Source organism: Pinus tabuliformis, chromosome 2_2 (genome assembly GCF_031772625.1).
Source record: "Pinus tabuliformis cultivar Carrire ecotype Pingquan chromosome 2_2, CPIR1, whole genome shotgun sequence".
In the NCBI taxonomy this organism is placed as follows: Eukaryota; Viridiplantae; Streptophyta; class Pinopsida; order Pinales; family Pinaceae; genus Pinus; species Pinus tabuliformis.
The window spans coordinates 1,216,276,303-1,216,286,838 of NC_142300.1; positions in this window are offsets into that span (position 1 = coordinate 1,216,276,303).

Below are 10,536 nucleotides of genomic sequence, written 5' to 3' on the forward strand. Positions count from 1 at the left end.
GATGATTTGATATGTGCTTTATGTTGGTTGATACATGCTATATGATGTTTTGATATATGCTATATGATGATTAGTGTATGATTGATATATGTTTGGTATATGATTTTGCATATGTTTTGGTATATATATTTTGATGATGTTGTTATATGTACACCTGTGTATGGATGTAAATACCATAACAAGCTATGTTATAAAGCTCCACTATGTGGTATGGGTGTAATGCTATTATGCTATCATGTGGTTATGTTATCATGATGTTATGATGTCATATGAGTTTTCTTAAGTAGAATGATCATTGTAAATATCGTAATGATTTGTGTTATAAAGCTCCTGTATGCGGTATGTTGTCAAGTTATCATGATGTTTTTATTTTGAGCAGGTCTTTCAATTTAAATACTGCAACGAGCTATGTTATAAAGCTCCATGAGTGGTATGTTTTGTTTTCATTAGTCATGTTGGTTATAGGTGTCATTGAACAACGAGGATGGTGTTCCCCCAAGGGGGAGGATTCTGTAACAGCCTTGGTGAAAATTCCATGTAAAAATATATAAATACCACGGATGATGGGACACATATTCCAAGCTGAATGGTGGGCAAGGCATCTTGGGGGGTGTTCATTTGGTTGTTTATGGCTAAGGAAATTGGCAAAGGCAATGGCTAAGGCATTAAAGAGGTAAAAAGGTATTTTGGCACATTTATTTATGAAAATAATGGAAATTAGGAGAAAAAGAAGGTGAAAGGTCACATTTTGCATGTGAGGAGAAAATTGAAGGAAAATGAAGAAAATAGAGGCCTCATTAATAAAAATGCTTATGAGGATCAGTGGGCAAGGCTTGGTCAGTTCATTTTTGGAGCTCTCTCATTATTCTCTCTCTCTCTCTCTTTCATAATCTTGGAGACTTAGAGTTTTCTTGGAACACTCTTGGAGGGTGTGGCATACTTGGATTCTTGGAGCAAGAAGGCAAAGGAAGAACTTGAAAGCACAAGAAGTCATCGACATCAACAACTACATCATATTTTCTTGCAAGTATCGAGTTGCATGTATGATTTATTCACTAGTTTTGACATGCATGGCACATGCATGTGGTTTCTTGGTTGTGATTTATCTTTGGCATGGAGGATTACCTGGATCGACAATGGATTTCCTAGCCTTGCCATTTCCTGGATAGCCATGGTGATTGTGGGTTTAATTTCTTTGCTTTGTTTTGGTTGGTTCTCATTTTTTCATAGCTTGGGTTGAGTTACTAGTCCTGGAAGCCCAGGTTGAACAAACACTCTGGAAGCCCTGTAACAGCTTGGGTTGAGTTACTAGTCCTTGAAGCCCTCGTTGGACAAATGCTCTGGAAGCCCTTAGAGGGTTGAGTTACTAGTCATGGAAGCCTTAGTTGGACAAACGTTCTAGAAGACCTATATAAGCTGTGGGTTGAGTTACTAGTTTTGGAAGCCTTGGTTGTAAAAATGCTTTGGAAGCCCTGGAAGGCTTGGATGGAGACCAATTTGATGATGGTTTTTGGTGATGTCTGATCGTGAGGTGGAATCATTGTTTGATGGGTTGAGGTGGGTGGCCTCTGGAATCCCTGGATGAGTTTTGATTGATGTGTTCTATGAGATTCCACATTCATGCTTGGAATATGGCACATGGGTGATTGGCTGAAGAGAGGCTTGGCTCAGCCAATCTATGGTCGGGTGGAACATGGTAGTCCCATCTCTGGTTGGTTCATTGCATTTATTAATGAAAAAATTCATTCCCTTGATTTTCATGTGAAAATGTACTGATGTATATATGGATTTTGATGGCTGATATGTTTATTGTATTTCTATTCCTATTATGTTTTTTTTATGCACATTTACCCTGGAAGTTGTTACAATATAGAATTGTGCGTCATAGGATCAGGTACATGAGTGAGAAGGGGATGCAGATTCTTCACTCAAGAAATTTGTTGCCAGGTTTTGAAGCATGTTGATTTAAAATTCTATGAGAATTGTGTTTATGGAAAATAGAAGAGAGTCAGATTCCTTAGAGTTGGGAAAGAAGAGAAGAGTGAAAAATTAGAGCTTGTGCATATAGATGTATGGGGACCTACTTAGGTATCATCTCTCGATTGCTCTCGTTATTATGTTACTTTTATTAATGATGCATCCAGAAAAAATTGAATTTATTGTATTCGAAATAAATCTGATGTATTTGATACTTTCAAGAAATGGAAAGCTTTGGTTGAAAATGAGAGAGGAAAAAGGTTCAAGTGTCTCAGATCATACAATGGAGGTGAATATTGTAGCAAAGAGTTTGATAGGTACTATTTAGAGAATGGAATTCACAGAGAGAAGATGGTTCGAGGAACACCACAAGAAAATGGTGTGTTAGAAAGGATGAACAGGACAATCATGGAGCATGCAAGGTGCATGAGATTGCATGCAGGATTGCCTTTACAATTTTGGTCAAATCTTGTAGATACTGTTGTTTATCTAATAAATAGAGGGCCTTCAAGTTCCTTGGATGGTGGTATTCTAGAGGAGGCACAGACAGGTAAAAAGGTAAACTTCTCATTTTTAAATACTTTGGTTGTGAAGCCTTTGTCCACATTAATAAAGAAAATAGAAAAAATCTTGAGGCAAAATCAAAGAAATGTACCTTTATTGGATATGGTGTTAACGATTTTGGTTATCGCTTTTATGATTATGAAAAACACAAAATCATTAGGAGTAGAGATGTCATATTCAATGAAAATGTTTTGTATAAGGATCAGCTGCAGGAAAAGAAACGGGAAAGAAAAAGTGATGGTGCCTGAAAATCATAATGATCAACATCCAAAACAACGACCACAACAACAACAATCACCTCAAACACCTGAAAGTGGTGTTAGAAGATCTATCAGGATAAGTAGACCCCCTCAACGATACTCTCCTTCATTATATTATATATTGTTGACTGATTCTAGTGAACCAGAATGTTATGAAGAAGCAGTGCAGGTAGAAACTAGGAAGAAGTGGGAGCAAGCCATGAAAGAAGAGATGGACTCCTTAGCACATAACCAAACTTGAGACTACTCCTTAGCACATAACCAAACTTGAGACTTAGTCAGGTTTCCTACAGGTAAAACAACATTGTAGAATAAATGGGTTTACAGGTTGAAGGAAGAAGATGGAGGCAGGAAAAGGTATAAATCTAGACTTGTGGTGAAGGGGTTTGCATAGAAAAAGGGTATAGACTTTGATGAGATATTTTCTTCTATTGTTAAAATGACTTCAATCAGAACTATTTTAAGTCTAGTAGTAGTTGAAGATTTTCATCTTGAGCAGTTAGATGTAAAGACAACCTTTCTCCATGGGGATTTGGAGGAAGAGATATATATGAAGCAACCACAAGGATATGAGGTCAAAGGGAAGGAGAAACTAGAGTGTAGCTTGAAGAAGAGATTGTATGGCTTAAAACGGGCTCCAAGGCAGTGGTATCTAAAATTTGATATGTTTATGTCTGAACAAGGTTATACTAGATGTCACTATGATCATTGTGTTTATCTCAAAAGGAAAAATGATGGTAGCTATATCATATTGTTATTGTATGTAGATGACATGCTTGTTGCAGGTTCTAACATGCAGGAAATAAATGTGCTCAAAAGAAAATTGGCAAACTCATTTGCAATGAAGGATTTGGGTGCTGCAAAACAAATCCTTGGTATGAGAATAACTAGAGAGAGGAAGAATAACAAATTGACATTGTCTCAGGGTGAGTACATAGAAAAGGTATTGAAAATATTTAATATGCAGAATGCAAAACCAGTTAGTATACCTTTTGCTAGCCATTTCAAACTAAGTAAGGAGATGTGTCCCAAGACTCAGGAAGAAATGGCTTATATGTATAAAGTTCCATATGCATCAGCAGTTGGAAGCTTAATGTATGAAATGGTCTGCACAAGGCCTGATATTTCACATGCAATGGGAGTTGTAAGCAGGTATATGTACAATCCAGGAAAAGAACATTATATGGTAGTGAAGTGGATTCTCAGGTATTTGAGAGGTACCACAAATAAAGCATTATGCTTCAGTGGTTCAAACATTGCTCTACAGGGATATTTTGATGCATATATGGCGGGTGATAGAGATAACAGGAGCATCACAGGGTATGTGTTTACTATAGGTGGAACAACTCTCAGTTGGGTTTCAAAACTGCAAAGTGTTGTTGCACTCTCAACATTGGAAGCAGAGTATGTTGCTGCTACAGAGGCTAGTAAAGAAATGATTTGGTTACAAATATTTCTAGATGAAATGGGTAAGAAGCATGAGTTGAGCAGGTTATACAGTGACAACCAGAGTGCCATACATCTTGCAAAGAACTCTGCATTTCATTCCAAGACTAAACATATACAAATCAAGTACCATTTCCTATAGTCAGTGTTGGAAGATGGACAGTTGAAGTTGGAAAAGATACACTCTAGACAAAATCTTGCAGATATGTTAACAAAAGTCGTAACCAGGGAGAAACTGAGATTTTGCTTAGTTTCAATTGGTCTTCAAGTATGATGAAGACGATGAGAAATAGACAGGTCCAAAGTGGATTCATTGTCTAACAAATGAAGCAGTGGTGGAGTTGCTATAATCAGTCTCCAAGTGGGAGATTGTTCGGTGTGGAGCCTGATTACCTTCTTTATTTAGAGGTATCACCACATTGGACCCCAGTTTGTAATGTGGCGGAAACACCACTCGTAATATTTGCGCTGCAAGGGGGGTCCAGGGGGGGTGGTAGTGATCTTTAGGAGCCCCCCTGGCAGGGGATCGGGGGTAGTACCCCCAAAGATAAAAATAGATGTAAAATATTGCCTTGTAAAATGCTGTAATTTCGTAGTCAATCTGGGTCGTTCATTAGGAAAAGATCTCACGGTAGAAGTTATGTTTAATTTAGGGTTTTTTTCCTTAGAAGGCAACCCCTCACTATATATGAGGGAATTGTATTGCGTCTATGTAGATATGTATTCTGAGTGAGAAAGAGAGAGGATATTGTGTGAGAGCGAAGAGGGAATTACAATTGATTTTCTATAGGTTGTATCTATTCAGTTTGCTGGATAATATAAAAGGAAGGACTGGCTATTTCTCATGGACGTAGCCCAAATTAGGTGAATCACGTATATCTGTGTCTCTCTTGTTTTATGTTATTTCTGTGTTTATATTTCTGCGATATATTTTATGTGTTCCATTGCTCTGTAATATATAAATTTTCTAACACTAAATGGGCTGTAGTTAGATAATCAATATATATTTAGAACATATATATAAATATGTAATACTATGATGATAATAAAATACGTAGAATCAATTTTTATGTGGCCAATTATTTTATCTTGGTTGAGCTAGTTTGGGCTTAACTCCTTGATAAGAGGACCCAAGATCATGTGAGATGCTTGAAAGGTAATCCTCTATATATATGTCGGATTAGATTAGCATAGTTTGGTTTTTGTGTGAAGTTATTTTTTGTGTGCTTGTTTGTGGAGTACATGTTGTACATTTGTTGGTTTGAAATTCTTCATTTTCAATGATTTTTGGGTAAAAATGTTGAGATTAGTGGATCAATTGAGATGGGTTTTCATATAAGGACAATTTCTCCATTTTATACTAAGAATTACGAGTCAACCATAGAATAATACTAGGGCTTTTGATCGATCTCATGATATTGAGTCATGTGAAGGTTTGAAAAAAAATTCCATCAAAGGATTCTCTATTCATGCTTCATGTATTACTCTTTTGAATACAAGATCTTATGCAAAAGGGATATGAGAGGTTCACAATCAGAAATAGCAAAGGACTATATTGTTCAACATTTTGATGACTATGCAAGATGGTGGACTCAACATGCATGTGTTATCTAGCGATAATATTGTTATGAGGCAGGGAGAACAAGATTTCAAAAAAATTTCCAGAATTAACAATAAGAATCCATCTCGACCATGGTTAATAGTTTAGCGATTTATTCAAATAGACCATCATATGATTATGAAAGTGAAAATGTCCCAACTCTATTTTTGTGAAAATAGAGGATTGTTGGGAAATCATATTTATAATAAGCATGAGATTGTCCAAGTGCTTTCCACTATTATGCTTTCCTGTGATTTGAATGTTGCTCTACTCAAATTCGTTCAATGGTAATGTGTGGAGACTTCACATGTAATTGAGGGTGTGACTCAAATCAACATGTAGTGAATGATACCTCATGGATCAACACAATGTCTCATAGATTTCTTGTAAACATGAGCTTGTGTACATATTCCCTTGTGCATTATGATGTTGTGAGGGTCGATGAGGGAATTTTCCAAAGATACTGTTAGGGTTGTGAAACAATGTCATAAGTAGGATAGGAAAGAATTTTCCAAAGTATTTTTCAGAATAGAAGTGGGTCAAATTCAATTGGAGGAGGAAGGTCATCCATGTGACCATTGGAAATAAGATCAAGTGCTGTTGTAGTTATATTTGATGGTCTACTTATTTATCTTTTATTTGTAAAATGATGACGAATCTTTTAAATTATATGAAGGTCATTTTGTAATACCGTCTCAGATGCATTTAATATATGGTCTTGTTTCCTATATAATTGGCGAGTACGACATATGGCACCCATGTATCTTACTAGATGTAAGTATGTCCATAGAATGACTAGTAGTTCGGTAATTAGAAACAAAAAATTGAAATAGTGGTATGAAGCAACTATATCTTCAAGGGATCAAGTGGAGGTAAAGATAAATATAGATGATTGTCCAATTAGTTTGGAAGTTATGGTTTTTTTGAAGGCTCGAAATGTCACTGCCTCAACATTGGGGATAACCACCTGGTCGGGAACTTGAAAATTGTTCCTTTTCCGTTTGGAATAGTGGCTCTGACTGGGGATATTGGGACCAATTTCCATTTAAGAGTATATAATGGAATTTGAAGTATAATGTGGGTGAAATGGATGTGATGAATAGAAATACAAGAGTACAATCATATATATATATATATATATATATATATATATATTACTAGCTATCTATTTCCTAGGATTTAACTTATCTTTATATGTGCGATTGAAATATGATCTAATATGCTAAACAATATAGATCATCTAACGTTTTAAGAAGTAAGTGCAAGAAGATAATTAATTTGATTAAATAGTTAATCAAATTAATTTCTTATATATATCACATATAAGATTTCGTCATTTTGACAATGCATTAAAAAATAACAACTTCATACTCTTCAATAGTGAATAAGTATTCAACTGCATATAGGATCATACATAGAAAAATAGTAAAGAAAAGGTGTAACTATTAATCAGATTAACACACAACAATAACACAAAGATAATAGTACCCTATATATCAGTGCTCTACTCATAAGAAAAACAATCTTGGTTAAAATTTCCTATTAAGATTATTCAAAAGGTATAATAGTGTAACTCTCTTAAGCCTTCTTTAAAAAAATTTAGGACCCCTTTCTAAAAGACATGAAAGGGTATTTATAATTAAAGGGTCAAATGTAAAAGTAACAAATACTTGAAATGTTGAGGAAGTTCAAATAAACCATCCTTAAAATAAAACAAAAAGATAAAAATAGAGTCTGTTGGAACAATTCTTCAAGAATGAGAAGCATGTTGTCCTCTCATTTGTTGCCTAAGTTCATAGATATCTATCATGGGCTTTAATTATGGAGGGTGAGTTGGGTTTAATCGTGTCTGTCCTGCATAAACTGCATCGGAGAGTGCTGAGAGCATATGAGTAGTTGTATTGGTTAAACACTGTAACATAAGCCATTGGCTATGCGGTTTGACCAAATTTTGCCAATAATGTTCAAAAGTTAGCTTAGATAACTTTTTGATGTTATCCGCCTTTGTCTTGGACCAATTCTGCTAGTGTTTCCTTAGTGCTTTAAGATCAGGTAATGCGCCTTGAATCAAATTAGCGTTGAAAATATTCTCATGAGTGTTTGTGATGTCCCTTGCACTAAAGATAGCTTCTTCTGCCCATTTCATTTTCATATCCCAGTCTCTAAAAAGGATTTCCTTCTGTGAATCTTGAATCCTGAGAGGATCGGCTGCTATGCCATTTGTGCTATCCTTCCAGGAAATATAGTCAGATTTTTTTTTCAATATCATCAAAGTATGTCCTCAGATTGGACAACTGATTCATCAGTGAATCATTTGTCTTACACAGATCATCGAATATTGTTAACTTTTGGTAAAAACAACTTGTTGTTGAGCAAGGAGAGTGTTGAGTTCTCCTGCTTCTTTCTTGAAATATTCAAGCTTAGGATTATCTTTTAATTGATCAATCCTAAGCTGGAGTTGTTGCAATTGATCATTTTTTCTTTTGATCTCAGCTTCATGCTGAAGTTTCATCTCATCAAAGATTTTTTGCAACTAGGTTACCTGTGCCTGCCATCCCTCATCAATACTCTGTTTTGCATTGAGTAATGCCTGCTCTAATTGTAGGATCTTGTCATCCTTTTCCTTGATCAACAATTGTATTTTTGAGGCTTTATCAATAGTTTATTTAGCATATTCTCTTGTGAATTGCGATAGCCTAGTTAGATCATCGGTAGGATCAGTTTGTGGATCCTTCCAAAAAAATCCGATGGTGTATTTCCTGGAACTAACGCCTGGGACTATTAATTTATTTTTGTCTTCCTTTGTCTGCTCATGACAACCCTCTGCTTTGGACTGTAAAATACATCCAGGGGAGGTATTTCTTCTATTTTGAGCATAAATTCGGATGTATTGTTATGAAACTAGCTCAAGAAAAAGATAGAAAAGATAGATCAACACCTTAAAATTCAGCCTCTTCGAGGGGGCAACCTCCTTTACATTACATAAATGAACAATTCTTGGATGATTCAAATGACAAAACCTCCTTTCTATATATAGGAGTCTAAGGAGTCACAATATAACCCAGCTAACCTAACAATAATAATATAAAGCCACAAAAATAAAAATAGAGGGATTCTATGGGGCATAGTAATAAAAATATGGGGACAATAGGGGCACAACAATATTAATAAGGGGTACAACTACAATAGTAATGGGGTAATCACTAGTATTATAGGGACCCAACATGCTCCTCTCCTTCAAAAAAGTGTTGTCCTCAACGCTTGAGTAGTTCTGGATGCTTCTGTATAAAATTTTCATCCTCCCATGTGGAATCTTCAGCAGATAAGTTCTTCCACTTGATAAGATACTCTAAAATTGATCGATTTTGTAGCTATCGAGTTCTTGTTTCTGTGACTACTTCTAGTTCCAATATAATTTTTCCTTTCTCGTCAAGTTCTGGCAATATTGTTTGAACTGGGAGTTTGTCGCCTATAACCTTCTTTAAACATGAAACATGGAAAACTGGGTGCAATCGAGAAGCTGCAGGAAGCTCCAATTTGTATGCCATAGTACCAATCTTTTGCAACACCTTGTATGGACCATAATACTTTGGTGATAATTTATTATCCTTCTTAGCTTGCTTGAGGGACATTTGCTTATATGGTTGTAGCTATAGGAATACCCAATCACCTACATCAAAACTTCTTTTGCTGCGATGTTGATCTGCCTGTTGTTTCATTCTATTCTGTGCCAACACGAGGTTATCCTTTAAGAGTTGGAGGACTTGTTGTTGATGTTCGATGTGATGTTCCACTACTTGAACCTTAGAATTTTCTCTTAAATATGATGTGATGGATGGTGGATGATACCCATAAAGTGCCATAAATGGGGTTATTTTTGTTGCTGTATGGAAGGAAGTGTTATACCACCATTCAGCCAGAGGCAACCATTTGACCCATTGTGTTTGTTTATCAGATACAAAGCAACGAAGATATCCTTCCAAACATTTGTTTACTATCTCAATTTGCCCATCAGATTGAGGATGATAAGATGAGCTATGAGCTAACTAAGTACCAAGACAAGAAAATAATTCTGTCCAAAAATTTCCAGTGAAAATGGGATCTCTGTCACTTACAATAATCTTTGGGTTTCCATGTAGCTTTTGAATTCTTTCCATAAATGTAGTAGAAACTGTACTGGCTTTAAATGGATGTGATAATGCACAAAAGTGTGCATACTTGGTAAGTCTATCAACTACCACCATGATGACACTCTTTCCCTCAGACTTGGGTAAACCTGTGATAAAATCCATTGAAACCTCCTCCCAACGTTGGCTTGGAATGGATAAAGGTTGTAATAGACCCAGTGTCTTAATTGTTTCAACTTTATTTTGCTGGAAAACCAAACATTCAGCCACAAAATTTTTAATATCTGATTTAAGGCCATCCCAAAAAAATTCCTTTTTAACCATGTGGTAAGTTTTTAAAAATCCCAAGTGCCCTCCTAAGGGAGAAGTGTGCAATTCCATAAGAATCTTTTGTTTTAGCTGGGAATTCTTACAGAGGTATAAGCGATCTTTGTACCATAACGAATCATTTTTCCAGCTAAATGTATCAGACGTACTGGAATCTTGTTGTAACTTTTGAATAAGTTCCCACACTTCTTCATCATTCTTCCATTCCTCCCTTGCTTCGTTTATCCAATCTGGT